This window comes from Schistocerca cancellata, chromosome 4, assembly GCF_023864275.1.
Source record: "Schistocerca cancellata isolate TAMUIC-IGC-003103 chromosome 4, iqSchCanc2.1, whole genome shotgun sequence".
NCBI classification, from domain to species: Eukaryota; Metazoa; Arthropoda; class Insecta; order Orthoptera; family Acrididae; genus Schistocerca; species Schistocerca cancellata.
Genome location: NC_064629.1, coordinates 548,465,438 through 548,486,641, shown reverse-complemented (window position 1 = coordinate 548,486,641; position 21,204 = coordinate 548,465,438). Strand labels below are relative to the sequence as shown.

The following is a 21,204-nucleotide window of genomic DNA, read 5'->3' as shown; positions in this document are numbered from 1 at the left end:
CGCGTTACCCTCTATATACGTGGCGAATATCAGACGTGATTCATCGAAGCGTTTAGCTCGCACATATTTTCGTAGAGTTCATCACATTTGTAATTAAATATTTACTGTAAAATTATCGTTTTAACACACAAAATTAATTTAATAATTGTAGAATGGCTGGGTGTAAAGTTGCTCATTTTTATCTACCAGTCGCCGCCTCTATATGAAGTGTATTCTGTATGTGGCGGATTCGCTTCCTAGTTAGCTAAAAGTACGAAATGAGTAATTTCATTCCACCCGATCTGCTATTAATGAAGTGGACGTATAAAGTAGACGCTGCGCTATCTATACCGGACCAGAACATTAAACTACATGATCCACCCCCCAGTCGCCCTGATTAAGTCAAATCGTACTTCATTTAAACGTGGCGACTGTTCATTATCTAACTCCTACTGCACTTAGTCGTCCGCAGCTCGTGGTCGTGCGGTAGCGTTCTCGCTTCCCACGCCCGGGTTCCCGGGTTCGATTCCCGGCAGGGTCAGGGATTGTCTCTGCCTCGTGATGGCTGGGTGTTGTGTGATGTCCTTAGGTTAGTTAGGTTTAAGTAGTTCTAAGTTCTAGGGGCTGATGACCATAGATGTTAAGTCCCATAGTGCTCAGAGCCATTTTTGCACTTAGTCTTCTTTGATGATGTGCGGCCCACTCGCCTAATGTCGTTCAAGTGAGGTCGGTTTGGTAAAATTCACTTCTATGCATGATGTTATGTGAGGCTGATTTTGGTACAATGATTGTGTGTGTATGTTTGACCGCTGTGCAGGTGAGCGGTGTGGGAGTGATGAAAGGTTACAGTTAATTAGTTGTGGATGTGAGTGTAGCTCAATTAAGAGCGATATAATTTAAAATGTTAAATATAATATTTAATATGTGATGGTTAGCTTTGGTGATTGGGTTGAGGTTTAAGAAGAGGGTGGTGTGTTTGGGGGAGGACCTTATTAGGTCTGATCTGAATTTGATCACTCTTTGAAGGACGATATTTTTATTTAATTGAAAGGGGGACAAATAATTTTTCTCTGTCTTTGTAGGTTCTCTTTAGACGAGAAGGGTTTTAGTTCTTTTATTAAAAGAAAAATTATAAATTAAATTTAGAAGGTCTTACAAAGAAGAGATTGTTATTGAGTACTGAATATATAAATTTTTTATATTTACTTCTAGATAGTCATAGTTCTATGACACGCTAAAGTACTAGGACTGTGCTTAATATCAACGAGTATGAGATGAATTTTATAATATTATATTAAAAATATTTTTGGTTTCCCAACACGCGAGTATGTAGATATCTGTAGAAAAAGGGGGTAGGTTCTGATCAGAAAGACTGACGCGTTTCTGCCAGCGGTAAAACGCTCTCCAATCAGCTGAATCGTTATGAGAGCGACTTGGGTTGACTGAGGGTGCACTGATGTAAAATGGTCATTTTGTACCGTATAGGAAAATTAATTCTATCTTTATTAGAAGTACAAGGTGTACGTGGGAATATTCTTATCATTGGTATGTGTTTAAGTATATAATATTAAATGCACTATCCTCAGTGAGGGGGGTGTGTGTGTCGGTGAAAGTATTTTTTCATTTGACTACACGTAAGCGTAATTCAGTAAGTTTAATTGTTCACCAAATATGACTATCTGTGGAAAATGGAATTATTATGTTCTATTGAGCTGGGTTCAATGTGGGGGCGTAAATTCTTGTACAAAATTATTATAACGGGGTGGGTGGCTTATAAGTAGAACAAGTTCTGTGAAAGCGTGTGCTGAAGGAATGAGCGAGTGGATGACACGACTCTCATATGACTGTATCTTCAGGACATGTAAATAAATGTCGGATAAATAAATTGAGTTTTTTTAATCATGTGTATGACTTCTGCTTGGAATTATGTTTGTCTGTTCGCTCTAAATGCATACTCATCTATGCTTAGAAAGGGAGAATGCTTTTTTTTTATTATTGAGTGAGTTTTGCCAGGAGTGAGTAGGCTTTTATCTATGCGAGTGTTCAAGATTTGTGAGTGGAAATTGTCAGCGCAGCGTGAATGACGTCGGGTTCACTGGCTGGGGAGACGCTGTTTACATGTCGAGTTGGAGATGCAGGGGAGGATAGAGACCTGCGCTATTCAGGAATCCATTTGTGCACTTTATGTCGTTAGACAATAGCTGGTGAGCAGGTACAGAGAGAGCCCACTTCAGCATGCTGGTCCTGGGGCTGAGTGGACGGCTGTTTAGATGGATAGGTACGTGGCTTTGACATGCCGCAGGCAGCACTTGGACGCTGTCTTTGTAAGGTGCAATGGGATTAGTTCGAGCATTTAGTACTTGTTTTGGTGGTTATTGGATTAAGAACTGTAATATTGAAGGTCATGTCTTCAGGGGGAACACTGTCTATTTGACTAAGAGTGTTTACGTATTTGAAGATATGTTTCGCGACTGGTGATGTTAAGTTGATGCCGCAGTTTAGCCACCACTGTAAAAAAAATAGCTGTCTTCTGCTGAAAGAAAGAAAGAAAGAAAGAAAGAGGGTGAACTTGGCACCAGACCTGATGGATGAGTTATTAGATAAGAGCAAGTGATAGTTGTTGAATGATGCTATGTCTTCGGATTCAGGAGTCTCTAAACGGTGACGCGAATGAATGTGTATGTTGAATGAATGAAGTGTAATGCATGATGGAAGGAGTGAGACATTAGAAAATCGAGGACAAGCGAATTCGCATCTTTCCTTGTTGTTCAATGAAATGTGATGATCATTACAGTACACAAACCCGCGTCAGTGATGGCTTCACAGGCCTTACGCACGCTGGTTGGGTATTCATTATCGGGAATAGTGACTGAGGCGTGTCGCTGATTCAAGTTGTATAATGACTAGAGAAGATGAGTTTGTATGCTATCGTGAGAGGGTGCAGCTTGAGGACATAGGTAATTGAAGTAGATTTTTTATGTGGAAATTTATGCAATATATGCATAGTGATATTCGACCGCTAGTGACAACGGTTAAAGGCCGAAAAATAGGTCCAAATCGAGCGCTGGCAGAATGTTGCGGCAATGGGAATAATATTTAATTCAAGTTGGAGGTGGTAAATATGGACCAGACTTCGAATATTGGTGTGACTGGTATGTGCTTGATGGTCTGTATAAAAGTTTGACTCTTTAATTGCGTTTGGTATTTCGGGGTGTGAGTAAAATTAATTTTACTGTTGTAAGTGCGAGAAAGATCAGATTAGATCTTATTTAAAAAAAAAAGAAATGTTGTAAAGTAAGAATAATATTGAGAAGGTTTTAGATGGCTGGTCACGCGAGGAGGCGGGAGCAGGGATGTGTAGTTATGTTTAGTTAAAGGGCCGTGTAATGTCGTGTCAGGAGCAATGTGCATTGTGCTATTGTGTCATAGGAGGTAAAGACATGTGCTGCTATGACGTGTCTAGAATATGGAGGCTGCGATTTGGAATTATGCTATGTTGATATAAAGTTGGCTTTCACCCGCGATCGGGGGTCGCGGCTCGGGGTTGTGACGGATCGCGGCCCTGGACGGACGTCTGTGTGTGCTTTCACAGCTGACGAGCGCGTCGACCGCACTAACTCACGCTTGCGGAAGCCGAGCATGGGCTGTGCGCGGTCTGAAATCGGACAGATGCGTGACTTCACGATGCTGTGGACAGGATGGGGGGGGGGGGGGGGTGTTGTGTTCCTACGCACGTCTGCTGAGTTATTTTGCGAGCGTATCTGCAGGCTCTGCTATGTGTTATTTGGGTAGTTTATGAGTACTGAGCATATCTACACATCAGTGTGAAGAATTATTAAGTAGCAGTTTGCTATTGTGTGTAATGAAATTATGAGTTGGGTGCGTGTCTGTGGTCTGTGCAACATGACCAAGGGCACATCTGGGTTTGTTTTTTGTGATAGTGTGATAGATATACTGTATGGTTAAATAAGTTGTTTGAACAAATAAATAGTGCTGTCAATCATTTCACGCCCCCACAGCGCAGATCAGAGTGATTGGTTTTCCCTCATCATCTCGGTTGCAGGCGAGTAGTAAGTGTTTTTGCGGAGCCGTTAATCGTGTGTGTCAACGACCTATGGGCTATTCCGACAATAGACGTGAAGGCAGGTGCAGACCTGAGACGCCGGCGGTATACATGAGAAGAACAATGCAGCTTTCACATGTGTCAGAGGAGACTGCGCTTTCTGGTCGGCTGTCACGAGCGCGCGGAAGCTAAACTTGGCTGGAGGCTCTGGAACCCCCCCCCCCCCCCTGCCGCCGACCGCACGGGCGCGCCCTGCCATGGAACGTAATCTAAGGCGCATAGGTGATATGAATTTCTCCGGTGTTAGGCGCGAATGCGACTGTGTGGAGGTGATGTTTGGGGGATACCGAGCAGAGACTTTTGCCTGGTTTGGCAGCTGGGCGCAGTGTATTGGGTGAGGGTGTTTGGGCGCGTCTGTTGCACTATTTTGCGAGCATGTCTGTGCACTGTGCTGTGCGTTATTTGGAGAGTTTAAGAGTACAGAGCTCGTCTGAGGATATTGTGTACTGCATTATTTAAGAGCAGTTTGCTGTTGTGTGGTGAAATTAGTTCTTTACTTGTTTGTGGGCTGTGTCACATGACCACAGACAGATCAGTGCGGGTGTTTTGCGAAAAATTTACTCCATGACTAAATACAAGGGCTAGAAATCAATAGAATGCAGTCCTTCCTTACTTCCCCGAGCAGCACAGCGCAGTCTGAGCGGTTTTTGCGCAAAAACGGAATCTGGTCAGACTGTGAGTGAGTCGACAAATAACTGGACAAATTTATCTGTAGAGGAGTTACAGGTCTGGATTGGAATGAATATCTTGATGGGTGTGGTTGTTGCCAAGTGTAGTGCACTACTGGAGTTCAGAACCTGCCTTAGGTCAGCCTTACATATCTAAACCTATGACATACAAACGTTTCAAAAAGATAATTCACATATTCTGATGTCAGGGGAGGTGTCCTGTGTTGATGGTTCTGTGTACAAGGTCAGCTGGACCGTGGACTGAGTGACGAATACAGAGGGTGGTGGTGCAGTCTATCTCTAGTTCTTTAAATAAAGACAGGTGTATGATTTTAAAAAGTTGATGATTAGTGAGCAGGGTATTTTAGATGTATTATTATTTAGAGAGATTAAGAGTTGTTCGGTTCTATGAGCGTGAATGTTTTGAATTATTTAGGTGTGCTTCACATGTCGGTAGGCTGTGCACTGAATTTTTTGACGGTTTACAATTAACAAGCGTGTGTGTGTGTGTGTGTGTGTGTGTGTGTGTGTGTGTGTGTGTGTGTGTAGAGCCTTATACATGAGTTATGTAGTAGTAGTTTGCAGGTCTGTATGCTGTGGGGGCATGTCAGAGCGTGTGTTCTGTGATACATACACTCCGTCCCTAAATAAATTGCTTCCAAATAAATAATGTACACTCTTTCCTCCTCCTATCAGCCTAATGCGGGCTGAGTCCTTTTACCACTCGCCCCCGTAGGAAGTGGTGGTGGTACGCTTCATTTTCAGCAATTTTCTTACATTGGTAGCGAAGACACAAGTGAGGTTTGTTTACCGGCAGATTTCACACATGGCGCCTGATCCTAGGAGGAAGTGGTGGTCAGGTGGATGAGGTTATACAAGTGCCCTTTCTTTACGCGCAATTTTCTTAGGTTTGTAGCGAAAGCACAAGTGGCATTTCTTTACTGACAGAATTCAATCTCGGTGAGGGTTCCTAGGAAGAGGTGGCGGACTGTTCATCTAAAAGTAGTTGAAAGTAGGTAGTTGAACACCTTTGCATACGTATATGAAATTGTAAAATGAATTATTTAATATGATTACAATTGAAATGGAATTAAGTACTTAGGTAATTGATAGGTTAGATGCGCAATGTGGGTGTTAGCATATTTACAAAAGACTATGTCCGTCGTGCGTGCGTGCGTGCGTGCGTGCGTGTGTGTGTGTGTGTGTGTGTGTGTGTGTGAGAGAGAGAGAGAGAGAGAGAGAGAGAGAGAGAGAGAGAGAGTGACAATTACTTAGCGAGAGGTCTCGTGGCGACCAAACGTGCTCTTGTACAGTGATGGCGGATTCAATTGTTGAGCAAACTTTGGCGCCAAAAGTGTTGCACGGCGTTCTCTGTCGCACAAAGCCACGCGATGGAGCGATCGCTGGTCCAGCGGCTAGCGCGGGCCGGCCCCAGCGCGGCGCCAGTCCAGCGCGCGAGTCCAGAGCTCGAGTGACCGCCATCGGCAACGGCCTGCTCGCTGGCCGGCGGGGCCAGCGGGTGGCGACGATTTGAACTAATTCAGTTGGAGCGCGGACGTCGTGGCGACTGCACTGGGTGTTGCTGCGATCTCGAAGATGTGTACTGATTGTATTGGAGAACAAGTGATGACCGTACTGCTTGAAATAAAGACTCCAGTCCCTCTCCCCATGCAAAATCAAAGGACGTGACTTAGGTTAGTATAAGTCCATCTTATTATTTGACGCGATTTTGATAGTTTAGGAGTGAAAAAAAGATAAGTGAGCGCGGAAGTTCGTAGGATGTGGATTATCTCGTACGTGTGTTCGATTATGGTGTTGGGATTTGAACTTGATAGATTTTTATTATGGATGTAACGCAAATGGATTTCTCAAAGCGAAAATCGGACATCTTGAATAAATAATAATAATAATAAATAGTAATAAATAATAAAAAATAGGAGTACAGTTCTCGAGGCATTATCATGTTGGAATTTGAATTGGAGGCAATTTCTAGTGGAGTTAGACCAATAATAATAATAATAATAATAATAATAATAATAATAAATGATGAATGGTAATGAATAATAACTAATAATAATAAAAAAAAGAGAAGCGCGGTTTTGCATTCATTATCGTGCTGGTGTCTGAATTTGGCGCGAATTTTCTAGTGGAGATAAGCCAATAATAATAAATGATAATGAGTAATAATAAAGAGAAGCCAGCCATTATCCTGTTGGAATTTGAATGTGGCACCAAATTTTTCTGGAGGCTTAGCTTAGTGGATGTAGCCCAATCGACTTGTTTTCCCGCCAAAATTCAAATTTCCCGCCATTTTTTCTGGGGGTTAGGTTAGTGGACATAGCACAATTGGCCTCCAACCAAAAGCCGCCATCTTGGATGACGTCATGCGCTGTTGCAAAGTCTACATGCCGCCATATCGGATTACTTCATCGCCGCTATTTAGAATAAATTTGGCAACAATGCAGAGTGACGTGACACGAACCTTGCTCTACTACTGCCAACACCTTGCTGCTGTATTTTTTGATTTGCGAAAAGCGTATGACACTATCTGGCAACATCACATTCTTGCCACATTATACGAGTGGGTTCTCCAGGGCCTGCTCCCGATTTTTATCCAGACTTTTCTGTCGCTTTGTACTTTCTGTGTCCAAGTTGGTGCCTCCCATAGTTCCCCCAATATCCAGGAGAATGGGGTTCCGCAGGGTTATGTATTGAGTGTACATCTATTTTTAGTCGCCATTATCGGTCTAGCAGGAGCTGTAGGGCCGTCCGTCTCATCCTCTCTGTATGCAGACGACTTCTGCATTTCGTACTGCTCCACCAGTACTAGTGTTGCTGAACGGCGCCTACAGGGAGCCATCTACAGGGCGCAGTCATGCCCTCTAGCCCACGGCTTCCAGTTTTCGGCCGCGAAGTCGTGTGTTCTGCACTTCTGTCGGCGTCGTACCATTCATCCGGTACCAGAACTATACCTTACTGACGACCCCCTCACTGTAGTGGAGACATATCGATTCTTAGGACTGGTTTTCGACGCCCGATTGACTTTGCTTCCTCACCTTTGTCAGTTTAAGCGGAAGTGCTGGCAGCACCTCAATGCCCTCCACTGCCTGAGCAACACCAACTCTGGTGCAGATTGCTCTACGCTGCTGCAGCTCTACAGAGCCCTTGTTCAATCCCACCTTGACTATGGGAGTGTGGTTTATTGTTCGGCGGCGCCCTCAGATTTGCGTTTACTCGACCCAGTGCCCCACTGTGGCGTTCGCCTATCGACAGGATCTTTTTGGACGAGTCCGGTGACCGGCGTCCTTGCAGGAGGGTGGAGTTGCTCCTTTGCAGGTCAGGCGTGCACAACTGCTAGCCAGTTGCGTTGCACACGTTCGTAGTTCTGCGCATCCGAATTACCGTCTCCTTTTCCCACCCACGGCGGTTCATCTCCCGCATCGGTGGCCCAGGTCAGGACTTTTAATTGCAGTTCGCGTCCGATCCCTTCGTTCCGAACTGGAGTCCTTGCCTTTACCGCCTACACTCGAGGTCCATTCGCGTACACCTCCATGGTTGTACATCTAGGCTGCGGCTTCGCCTAGACCTTTCACATGGCCCAAAGGACTCAGTTCACCCCGTGGCTCTCTGCTGTTGCTGCATTTCGATTCTTGACATGTACCGAGGCCGTGAAATGGTTTACACCGACGGCTCGATGGCTGATGGTCACGTCGGCTTCGCGTATGTCCATGGAGGGCATATTGAGCAGCATTCCTCGCCCAATGGCTGCAGTGTTTTCACTGCAAAGCTGGTGGCTATATCTCGTGCTCTTGAGTACATCCGTTCATGCCCTGGGGAGTCTTTTCTTCTGTGTACTGACTCTTTGAGCAGCCTACAAGCTATTTACCAGTGCTATCCTCGTCATCCTTTGGTAGCGACCATCCAGGAGTCCATCTATGTCGTGGAACGGTTTGATCGTTCAGTCGTACTTGTGTGGACCTCAGGACACTTCGGACTCCCAGGCAGCGAACTTGCTTACAGGCTCCTCGGAAACCGTTTACGGAGATCGGCGTGTTCCAATAACTGACCTCCGTTCGTTTTTAGGCCGCCTGGTTTTTCGGGTTTTGGAAACGGAATGGCATAGTCTCAGTACGCACAACAAACTGCGTGCCATTAAGGAGACCACGAATGTGTGGCAGTCCTCCATACGGGCCTCTCGCAGGGACTCTGTGGTTCTCTGCCGGCTCCGCATTGGCCACGCTTGGGCGATCCACGGCTACCTCCTGCGCTAGTGCTTTTAGGGGGGAGGTTTTAATGTGCTGCCCCGTGGCTGATTTCTCCTTATTCTCATGGTCAGCCAGTCATGGTAATCTGTTTTGTCGTTTTAACCGCTTCTACCTGTGTCTTGCGTTTCTGTGGTTTTCTTGTGCCCTTTTATCCATTTGTTTGTTTTCCCCTTTCGTCGTTCTTGCCGTTTTTCCTTTCTCGCCGTTTTGTGCTGTCAGTCGCGCTTTTTATTCTCACCCTTGTGGCATTGTTTTGTTCGGAACAAGGGACAGATGACCTAGCAGTTTGATCCCTTCCCCTCTTTTAAACCAACCAACCAACCAACCTTGTCTGTGATGAACGCTTGCTGTCGAGGACAACGCACTGGTTTGTGCTACTTAAGAAATCTTCGAGTCACTCAAGTATCTGGGAATCTATTCCGTATGCTCGTACCTTCGTTAAGCCTGCAGGGTGTTATCGTGTGAGATGCTTTTCGGAAATCAAGAAATATGGGATGTGCCTGTTGCCCTTCATCCATAGTTCAGTGTATCATGTGAGAAAAGGGGAAACAGAGTTTCACACGAGCGAAGCTTTCTAAAACCGTGGTGATTAGTACACGTAAGCTTTTGGGTTTCTAGGGAATTTATTATATTCGAACTCGGCATAACTTTTAGAATTCTGTAGGAAACCGATATTAAAGATATTGTTATGTAATTTTGCGGGTCCGTTCTTTTACCCTTCTTATATAAAGGACTCAACAATATGTAAAGTGGAGCACCGCGTTGTGACCGCGGCAATTAAATGACCTGGACACAGAAATTGTGGAGTGGAGTCCACTCCGTTTCCTGCGCCATAGACATCTCTGTCATTGTCTAGTCCTGAAATAAGAATTTGTGCGTAATTCAATACTACATTGCATTAGTATGATGAACTATCGTGGCAGCTGTAGCAGCAGGGAACGAAGAGATAATCTGTAATGCCGCCGTGTCGCGAGGAATATTGCGGTGGGAAGATATTCCGCAGTGCTCATACCATATGCAACTCGTGCTGCGTTCTTACCGTTGTTAATGACGCACGGAAGTAACAAGGTTTCGTGAAAGCGCGTTACAACGACCTTCACGAGTGCTATTTATTTGTGGCAATGTGCATGAAATGAAATTAAGGCCACAGGTCAAGATCAAACAACAAGCGGTTCACTGCGTAATGACTACTGCCCTGCCACTCACTGTCAGCTCTTAGAGATTGGCAGCAGTAGTAAGCGTCACGAAAACTTCTGAATTGTAACGAGGAGTATTAGGACATCAGCTCTGAAGAAAAGTTAGTCTTGGCTTGTGGTCCGCAGGCTAAAGTGTTTGGAGACGAGGATGTCCGCGTCTTCGATCATCATCTGCGCCAGAATGTCACACATTTGCGCACTATGGATGTGCGGGGTTACAGGTTACATCCTGACCTTGAATGTACCAGATCCTGACCTTGAATGTACCAGATCCAAGTGCCCTACAGCTGTGATTGAGTCATTTGACAAATAGCAAGTTACATCCTCATCTTGAGTATACGTCACGCAATTGCCCAAGATGAATGGGCAGAGGGGGGGGGGGGGGAGGAGTTTATTTCCCGGTATCGTGAGCGTGACTTTAAGATAAAATCGTTATCTTAGCCAGAAACCGCCGTGTCCCCTCCTCCCTTTTATTCACTTCATTTGCGAGTGGAAAAGGAAGGGAATGACCACCAGTGGTACATGTGCCCTCCGCCGTGCACCATATGGTGGCTTGCAGTGTATGTGTACAGATGTAAATGTACACTGTTCGAAAAAATACCCAGCAAACTCTCCAGAGATAAAATGAAAATTTAAAGAAAAAAGAATTGTGCCTACGGCGATGTTTGAGAAATATCCGGAAGACACAGGAAATCGGTGATATACTAAAGCAGACGTCGTGCATCAATAGCGACAACACGACATGAGATTTTGCAGTTTGAGTGCTTTCGGTGGGAGCGTCAGACTGATACTACATAATATGCCTACCACAATATAAGCTTGCTTACAATAGCCAGCTACTGTTATAAGCTATTAAGTAACAGAATATCTGAACAACGTGAGAGCGTGCAGCCATCCGAGTGAAGAGTAGTCCTCCACGCATCGTGTAATTTTGTCCGCATCTTACGGCGAAAGGAAATCTTCCTGGGGCCCGGTGCCTCCTCCATCGCACGCCACCGCAGGGGCAACACGATCGTGCAGGATGCCGCATCCCATCCGCCCGGAGCTGGTCGCTCGGAAACATTCATTAGTCTTGCTTTTTTTGTTACGTTCCGTGTTTTCTCCCCCAGTCCATTAGTTTCATCTGAGTCGTGCCTTGTGGCTGCCGTCCTTATTGTGTATTATCTTGGCGCCGTTGCCATGCCTCCAGCCGTCGCTAATACTCGCGCTTTCCTTTGTTACGTACTTTTCTGCACAAACTCCGGTTTGAAATGGCGTTCAACAATACGTCTGTAAAAGTTGCGACTATGAAGGCATCATCAAGAAACAGTACATTCTGATCACATACGATTGTTAATGGAGACAAAGGAATTAAAAGTTTGTTTGAAAACATTGTTCGGTGGCTAGCATCGTATGACTGAAGGAGAACTCTGCTGAAAGTTCGTAACCACCCGAAAACATTTAATTTATTCTGTATTTCGATTAAAGTAACTGTGTGAGTCCAAAATAAATCTTTCACACAGCAGAGGAGTGTGCGACGTCATGAAACTTCCAGGAAGATTAAAACTGTGCCTCAGACGGGAACTCGAACCTTAAGCACCTTTTTTCCAAGAGTGTTAGGTAGCCCAGCAAGATATACAGGAGAGCTTCAGTGGAGTTTGGAATGTAACAGAGTGTTACTGGCAAAGTGAAACTATGATGGCGTGTCGTGAATCGTGTCTGTATATTTCAGTCGCTAAGGGCATTGCGCGCCAAGGCGAGATCTGGAACACTGTTTTGATCTGCCAGAGTGTTTCAACTTCATGAATCAGTAATTCCATAAAGAACACAAGTCCACTGATTGGCAAATTTTAGTTATTTGCAGGGTAGCCTTCGTAAAACACGCTTCTGTACAAAAATCACCCATGTACTACACGTATTAATGCTATTACAGGCATACCGTTTTACGCGATCTTTGCAATGACAACGTGAGTACTGGACTCACGTTATTATTGCAAAGAATTATAGAATCAACATCAGTCCTGGATTTGTGCTGTGAATGCAGTTTTTATCAGATGGCAACACCATACCTACAAACTCTGTACTGGTTTCGCGTGGTGAGTGGAATGCCTACCAGATGGCAGCACCTTTATATACTCACTTCTGACGCCTTTGATCTTGTTATCTGTTGTGCTTTGCTGTAGTAACTGTGTGTATACTGTCGTTTGCTTGTGTTTATAGTGCATGTTCCTTTAAATAAGCTGAGCACAATGTCGAGAAAGAGAGGTGCACAACAAGAAATATATAAAACAAATGTCATGAAAGCTGCTAGAACGAAAGGAATTGGGTATATGAATTGCAGCAGAAGTGAATGTTGTAAAAATAGGACCTGACTGTAGATAAGTTGAAAGTCTGTGTGAATTAACCTCGTATTTGTGTATTTTTTACTCGTTAGTTTCCCATCTGTGCTAAGTTTGTGTGTAAATATACGGATAATTCACTCATTAATAAAATGCATTGTTTTATTTTAATAAAAAAATTCTCAATTCATCTACATATCCTGACATTTGGTATTCGCGCGTTAATATGTTTCAGACTGAAGAAACTGTGTTTCTAGAGCAGTGGTCGTCAGACAGCGGCCCGCGTGAAGTACTCGTGCGATCCGCGTTTCTCAGCCGTATTTTGTAATAATATCCATCTAGCACCTAACAGCCGAATCCAAGAACGTCAACAACGTCAAGAGGACCGTAACAGTGTAATTTTCCTGCACAGTAACAAACAAAAATACTTAGACAGTAACATTTTAAGATGTGATTCATTTTAACTGCCGTCGCTGAATTCGGCCATGTCAGGGGCAGAGGAGCAACTAGCTCCAACACTGCGGGGTTAAAGGATGTACTGACAAGTTCCACACGTGAGCGCTTCGTACTCACCATATGGTACGGTATACATTTTTTACACAGAAGTAACATGGATTCGTGAATGCGCGTTATGTAGACGGTCATCTTCAAATGCGGTACATGTTCGTAGCAAGGAATATGAAATTAAATTAAGGCTGTTGTAATACAACGAAATGAGTAGTAGGAAAGTTACATTCAAAACAATTAGCAAGCATTTGTGATAGTGTCTTATATTGCACAATGCATTTAAATATAAGTAAAATTACTGCTATTAGTTAATCATCCGCTCACACAGACAACACAACGGCGTTTCGTCAAGTTATTACAGTATCACAACTTCTGAGACGCTGAAGGTGGCAGCAATTCGAAACAACAGTCGACACGGTGTTTGGAACTGTGCCAACTCAATGGCCAGTGCGCGGGGGCAGGCGGCCGTCTTTTGCGCCCATACTGTAGCTCTTGAACTAGAGGCTCATAACATATTAATTTATATAGCTTACCAATTAATATTAAGCTCAGTAGATATGCGGCCTTCATTGCTGCCACGACGTCTGTCTTGGTTCTTGAACAAAAAAGTTTGACGACCACCGTTTAAGAGGACTTATGAAAATGAACAGATAGGCATATCCAGTAAATTTCATGATTTTGAAAGTAAAAACACACAAGATGGATAACTTTTTGGGATGGTCGTAAAAGAAGATATGGTGCGCAGAACATTTCGGAAAAGCGATGGCCTGCCTAAGCCAAGAGGACTAAATTATCGATATCAAATGTTAACTGGAGATGCTGGGTGGATCGTAGACACGCATTTTGTAACCTTTTTGGCATTAAAAGTGAACGTGTAGCACGAACTTGTTAACTGTGTGGAAAATAATGTTCAACAGTATGACAGAAGAGGCTGGGTTGCTTCAAGCAGTGCAACAGCACACCCTGACCTATCGATAAGTGAGGAGCATATTAAAACATTCTTTACGAAAATCTCGCATTACTCGAGCAAAGAAATGTGTTATATGCAGAACTGTTCACGAAGTTAAATCTGCGTACCAAACCATCATATGGAATTTATTTATGGGCTTTCAACGAGCGTTATAATTTACACTTTGGGCGGCCGTAAATCGATGCTAGCTGTTTGTGAGTCACTTACAGTGAAAATAAAGTGCCCATCATTGATCATACTACAAAGTGTATAGTGTAGCGGAACGAATTGTTCATAAAAAGAGTAAAAAATTGTATTTGAATATGTGTGCAGTAAAAAAGTAGTGTGCAGAAAATTAGTATGTGTAGCATTATGTTTCCATTATAAGCAAACTCTGCAGCTTCGTAAGCTGCCGGTACAGGAAGCATTTATTTGCGTCAACTTAACGTTAATGCATTCTGTATTGTAGACCTAAAGAGCAATAAATCCAAGCCATATCTGTATCACAAAGGACCGGACGAAGTATGTTTGTTTTGGGTTGATTACGTCAACGCACAGATTCTTGAATGTGATACTGAATTGCATCTTTTCTCTGATGGGTATTCTGCATAAAAAGTCATCATAATGGTTAGGGTAATGAACTGCCTCGTAAGATCTAGCAGATCCAAATGTGTGTTTCAGTATTTTCCCTGCGTGGCCATTCCTATTATCGTGTGATCGCACATGTGCTTGCGTAAAACACGTGATAAGAAAACAAGACATAATTATTCTTTATATGAGTATGTTAAATATAGGGTGTCCATAATTAAAGTTCCAGTTTGAAAGAGAACTATTGCTCAGAATGACGTTACAATCGGAACAGCGTGCTATTGAAGCAGGGGGAAACATCAGGGAACAATCAATAAATTTAACGAAAATTTTACCAACAGATGGCGCTGTAAGCGGGGTCGGCGACAAATGGCAGACGAATCGCAATATGGCGGCTGTGGTCTGATTTCCACATTACACCATCCGTACTGTTCAATGTGCATGACTGCTCAAGTTCGGCAGTCAACAATTGCGGTAATGTTAGTTGGGTAAGCCCATCCGCCACGGCAGGGTCATACCACATCTGATGAGAAAACTCTGTTGTTAATTGTCCTGTCGCCAAACACAGCATAAAAAGCAAAATACATCGGTTTCTAACTATCGTGAGATGGGCGCAAGCTACGTTCAATATGCTGTCCACAGTTTTCTGCCACAAATTTAAATCGAAAAATAGGATGTTTCACAACAGGAGGTCACATTCAGAATGTATTGCACAGTGCGTGTCTTCAATTCAGCTACGTTCTTAATTGGAGCACTGAACACCTCTTTCAGATAACCCCACAGCCAGAAGTCACTCGGATTAAGATCAGGTGATCTGGGCGGCCAGGCTGTAGGGAAACGACGGCTTATAATTCTAGCATTTCCTACATGCCTCTGCAGCAGCCGCTTCGGTGGTTGCGCAATGTGCGGAGGAGAGCCCTCTTGCATAAAAATGATCTTCTTTCTCACATCCACCGTGTTGAAGGATTGGAATGACGTTGGTACACGAAAGACACTCATAGCGTTTAACAGTGAGAGCTGGTGAGCGTGCGGATTTGTCCATATTTTGCAGTACTGCGTGTTGCCCTGTCCTTGGAGATGGAAATGGATTTCGTCTATCCATAAAATGTTCCATGGCCATTTAATGCCCACTTCCACGTGAGCAAGAAATTCCAGAGCTAGCGTTTCTCTTGCTGACAGGTCAGCAGGAAGCAACACTCGACATGGGTGATTTTGTGTAGATAGCAATGCAGAATGTTTCATAGGATTTTATGCACCGCGCTCGCAGGGACGTACAGCGTTCGGGAAATTCGTCGTGCACTGCTTGTTTGCATACCATCGCTCGACCCCTTCTGCAATGCTGTGGCCACATCTTTGACAGACGTCGGATCAACTGTTTTCCTCCCTCTGCTACACTACAATACACTTCAAAACAACCTGTCTTATCGAATTTTGTAACAATTTTCTCCTGACGCTTAGCAGATATCGGACCAATGACTTTTTTCATACCCGGAGCTTCTGCAGGGCTATTGGCGCACAAGTCATCGTTCTTGTAAAGGAACGTAGCCAGCAGAGAGCGATCCTTCATGGGCGTCTCGGACGCAAGCTGAGAAACAGTCGTGTCCCTCGCGTCTGTTGGTGTGCACATTCTGACGTGTACAGCGCCGTCTAGTGGTCAGTTCTTTTGTACCGTGACGTTTCTCTCTGTGTTAATAATATGCTGTTCAAATTTGACGTCATTCTGGATAATGGTTCTTTCTATAGTGTTTTCAAACTGGAACTTTAGTTATGGACACCTGTTTGTCACATCTACCAAAAAACAAAATATTCAAGTAAAGCTTGTTAAAACGGAAGAGATTTTGGATTACAACAAATGGTGTCTTGTTTGTCTGGAAGGGGGACATCCAATACTTGACCCATCTCTCCACCCCTGTGCGGGTGTCAACTTAGAAATCTGCTATGCGAACCCCCGTTTATTTATTGTAGATTACGATTCTACGGGAAAATTTACATACATTTTGTCTGAAGCTGCGATGGTAGGACAGGCCAGAATTTCATATCTTCTAACTGGAAACCCCACTCGCAACGTTGCATTTCTCCCACATATCGAACAGGGGACTACCCGATGCGCCATCGTGGCCATGTAGTGAACTACGACGTATCGTAACAGGCAGTACATTGCGACCTAGAAGAGAAAGCGGCTCTAATATTACAGTACTTGCGCAGTGTTCATTGCCAGCACACCCACCTATCATTTGGAGAATAGACATGCAAGTGGACGATGAATGTTACGACCATAGAAGAAAAAAGTAGGAATGACCCTGATTTACGGAGAATGTAGAAGAAATGTTTAAGCTGCTGTTGTCTTATATTCCGAGCGTTTTCCGGAGAAAGCTCGCTCTCGTTCGTTCTTTTACAAGATTGTGAACGCCCTATTGTCTGATGGCAGCGTACAGACTAGCAAAAGAAAAGCGAAGCAAACGTATTACAGGAGAAGCTAATGAAATAGCTGCACTAGCGTCAATGCACCACAACCCATAAATACGCGCCAGGCAATGTACGTAGAGATTCCGGTATGTCCGTAGGTAGTATTGTCACAATACTGCATCGTCATAAGTATCATCCATGCCACTTGTCACTGCATCAAGAACTTCATGGCGCCGAATTCCATAACCGGGTAGTATTTTAGTGAATGGGCACGTCAACAGATGCAAACGACACCCATATTCTTTTCCGAGGTGCTATTTTCCGATGAGTCTACATTCACAAGCCAGCATAATTTGCATTACTTTAGTGTAGACAGTCCCCACCGGTTACGTCAAGTTAACCATCAGTGTCCTTAGTTAACGTACGGTGTGGCATCATGGGGAACAAATTCATTGGTTCTTATTTTATTGACGACGCGTTGAATGTATGCAAATATCGAACGTTTCTGGAACAGAAACTCCGGGCACTAGCAGGATGTTGCCCTGGACGTTCGACAACGTATGTGGCTTCAGCATGACGGTTGCCCAGCGCCTTATGCAATTGAAGCACTGGACGTATTGGACCGTGTTTACGCTGGTCAGTGGATCGTCAGGAGGTGGTCCTATTAATTGGCCCGCTAGGTCTCCGTATTTCTTTCTGTGAGGATATTTAAAGGATAAGGTGTACCAGCAAGTGCCAACAGGCCGTGAATACATGATCGACCGCATCGGAATCGCATGTGCCGACATTCTCGCCGATATACTTCTGTCCTGTGTGCGACCATTTGAAAAGCGGTATTGCGTTTGAACACTTACTCTTAATTGGAAAAGTAGAGTAGCGTTCACCTCGAGTTACAGTAACGGTGCGCGGCGTGTAGTCCCCTGTTCGATATGTCGGAAGAATACAACTTTGTGAATGGCGTTTCCAATTAGGAGTTATAAAATACTGGCCTGTCCTACCCCCGCAGCGTGGATGTGGGGTCCCACGTACCGTTGGATATTGAAGGACCATAGAGTAGCATGTGTAAATTATGGTTGTGTACCCATTTCTATTCCTCCGATTACAGAACCATCTGTGACGAAACGAAGAAAATGCTTCAGACAAGACGTATGTAGATTTTCCCGTAGACTCGCAATCCGAAATAAAACATGGGGGTTCCCATTGAAGATCTGAAAGTTGACCCCGGCACTCACGCAAGGAGCGCGGGTGTGGGCTCGAGTGTGGTATCATTGGATGTCCGCCTCAGAGACAAACAAATTGGAATTGTAACTTTTTTTGATCCGATATTTTGAAGTCTTCAGTTACAATGAACACTTTGTATATATAGTTAATAATACCGTTCAAAATGTAGACGGGCTATAGCGAGAATTTCTGTAACATAGGATTTTGTTAATATTTGATATAATTGTGTTACGAAGACTTTTCTGAGGGTATTTATCTAGCGTGTAGCCTTATACAGACGTGAAACAGACAAGAGTAGAATCGCTTTTGAATTACGATAATACAGAAGAATTCTGAAGATTATTAGATAGATAGTTCTCCGAGTAACTATTGAGGCATTGAGCCAAATTGGAAAAAAGAACTTCATTGCACATTTTGACTTGAAGAATATCGGTTGGTGGACACACCCTGAGGCATCAGGGAGTCGTCAATTTAGTATGGAGGGAAGTGTGGGAGATAGAAATGGTAGAGGGAGGCGAAGGGATAAATATAGTGAGCCGGTTTAAATGGGTACAAGATGCAGTAGTTACACAGAGATGAAGAGAATTCTACTGGACAGACTAGCGTGGAGAGCCACCAGTCTTCGGAACGCGACGACGACGACGACGACGACGAAGAAGAAAACACCGTACTTGTTCAGAGATCTCTTGGACCATTTTCACTGGTGATACATGCCTTTAATGCAGTCAGTTTGAAAGTTCTGATTTCCATTGACATATTTGGGTGCCAAATTGTCGATGTAACTTCCGATAGAGCGAGTGCCGTTATTCCGGTTCTATAATACAGTAATTCATAAGACGTGACATTGCTTAGTTAAAAATGTAGCTACCAGAGTCAGAGTAAATTATCGCTATTTCATTCAGTAGCAGAGTGAAAATGTTCTAAATATAGGTTACTAGAACGCCGTCTACCTACAAGATGAGGTTGGATGAGCGTAACGCGAAATGGCCAAATTAATTGGGGGAGATAGCTGATTGTTAGAGACTGTGGTGATTACTAACAGATATCTGGGAGAGCTTACAGTTCGAACATTTCAAGCCATTGTCATACCTGGTTCTTCCTTTTGTCGAACCACAAGTAAAATAATTCACAAATCTGTCCTCACAAGACGCATAAGCGCTTCCATCTTCGACTACATACAGGGAGAATTCGAGCTCCATTCTACAAAATTTCACAGGTTTTTCAGGGATATTTCCTTGTTTTGTGGTAAAAGAGAACCGTGGTCTCTGGTGGCTTGTATCGGAGTAATTGAATTTCATTTGATATCTTACCCTTATTTATTGTCATATCTATATTGCACTGAAGATATCTACACAACAGTGCAGACGTCAACGGTATGCGCTGTGTGTCTTCTTTGAAAACAAACTTGTTTCGTTCAGTGTTGCTGTTGACAACACTAATGCTCACTTTATTCTTCATCCTCAAGCTTGCATTCAGTACTGCTATGGTTTCATTTTCCGGCAGTGTTAGCTGTACGCTAACAATCGCTATACGCTGTGCCGTGATCATGGTGGTCGTCATTCTTTCTGGATTTTTTACACTGTCAGCACGGATGGAACACAGTGGAGACGTATGCGTTTCGTCTACCTGTTGTTGTATAATTCGTTGTGTTGTTTATTTTTACGATTTGTATTTCAGGCGTCTTCAGTATTGTGACTGTATTTTCATAGAAACAAAGGTAACTAGGGTAACGAACTGAATGAATCATAATTACATTATTACTCTGGTCGAGACTCCGGAGACCACCCGCCCCTTACATCAAAATACTAAGAAAATATCCATGAACAGCCTCCCAAATTTTGTCAGTGGAAATCGGGTTCATCCTCCATGTGGATTGTCAGTCCCTACCGCAGTACGCGAGCATGTGCGATGTTTATAGTTTCTGCAGCCATTGACACCCTTGCAGTCCCAGATATCACTTATACCTGGATGTTTGTATATTTATGATAAGATTTTGTAAATGAAAATTGAAATGTTTAATACTGCCTTGAACATTGCCGAATCCGCAGAGAAAATATAGGCAGCTTTCATGTGATGACTAGAAATTCTGCTGGCCTTACAGAAATCATCATCTGTTGTCCGCAAGTCACCTTAAGGTGTGTGGCAGAGGGTTCTTCCATACAACACATCACCTATTGCCTGTATGTTGAAATCTACCATCTCGAACGGATTTTTGGTTATGGTAAGTGTGTGAACACCACTACCTGGTAATCGAGATGACTTTTAGCTCTCGGAAACGTTACAAAACAAATATTTTTTTCTTGTGTTGTATACTAATATCCAGCTCGGTCATTGCAAGTGGATCCCTTGTTACTCTATTCAGTAACACAGTTAACGCATTTGAAAACGTAATTTGCATATCTTTAATTTGGAAACTGCGGACGCAAAAAATTCAAGCCGGCGTTGTGAACAAGCTGTTGCAAACATGTTTTGACTGATTACTGATCATAGGAAGTCAAATAACAAGCAGATTATTGGATAAGAGGAAATTTCTTACATCGGGCTGTCCTTTCCCTGCTCCTTATTAACCTGTCCACGATGGACCTAGATGACACTTTAACACGTTCCTGCCCTCCGTACTCGGTTCATATACTTCTGACGCCAATTTTGTTTGCAGTAATTTTTATTTTACTAACACATTAAAGAATCAAGTGTTCCTACGGAAAAAATTCTTCAGAGAAGTTAAGTATAGTTTTAGTGCCTGTTTCCTTTCACTGCGCGAGGCGTGGTGAGGGCGAGCCGTACGGTATTTTCCCGAAACGTGGGGCATGGTGTGGGCACTAGGCGTACGTCCATGGTGGCCGGCAATATCAGGGATCTCATTCCGTATTTTATATAGGTATATAGACGGCTGTATTTTATTTATTCCTTTTGTTGGGGAGGGGGTGGATTTATTCGAAATATGTTTAGGATTACGAATAACAATGTACTATTATTCAATAAGT

General features: G+C 43.6%; 1 long non-coding RNA gene across 1 annotated transcript in view; it reads left to right on the top strand.

The window, feature by feature from the left end:
- LOC126183584 (uncharacterized) overlaps window positions 1-21,204 on the top strand; it is a 135,044-nt gene that overhangs the window by 94,389 nt on the left and 19,451 nt on the right. The window lies entirely within an intron of this gene.